General features: G+C 26.1%; 1 protein-coding gene across 4 annotated transcripts in view; it reads left to right on the forward strand.

The window, feature by feature from the left end:
- The window catches only part of LOC107638008, a 1737-nt gene continuing 1534 nt past the window's right edge, over positions 124–326 (forward strand). For 3 of the 4 annotated variants that reach the window (XR_002361687.1, XR_002361686.1, XR_001619687.2), the window contains exon 1: positions 124–251. The gene's annotated coding sequence lies outside the window, so the exon portion shown is untranslated. Of the gene's footprint in view, positions 308–326 lie in introns of all 4 variants that reach the window. The other variant, XM_016341209.2, reaches the window with a different exon arrangement.

A 326-nucleotide genomic window follows, 5' to 3' on the forward strand; every position in this document is an offset into this window, starting at 1 on the left:
ACTTTTAATTTTTTTATTTTTTATTATAAAGAGTGTATTATTCACTTTTCACCCAACTTTTCTCTTAACTGTATTATTACCCATTTATGGGCATTTGTGTTTGTATGTACATTTGTCTTTGTATTTAATTAAACAAGCATAACCTAATTTCCGTTGGTGGTAGAATATGCAATAATACCTCGTCTATAAATATTATGCCCATCCACAAACAAGAATTGATCAAAGCAGGAGCTACCCAACTGAGCCCTGAGGTATGATTTCCTTTTAACTTCTATCTTATTATTATTATTATTATTATTATTATTATTATTATTATTATTATTATT

The sequence above is a fragment of the Arachis ipaensis genome, chromosome B04, assembly GCF_000816755.2.
Source record: "Arachis ipaensis cultivar K30076 chromosome B04, Araip1.1, whole genome shotgun sequence".
NCBI lineage: Eukaryota > Viridiplantae > Streptophyta > Magnoliopsida > Fabales > Fabaceae > Arachis > Arachis ipaensis.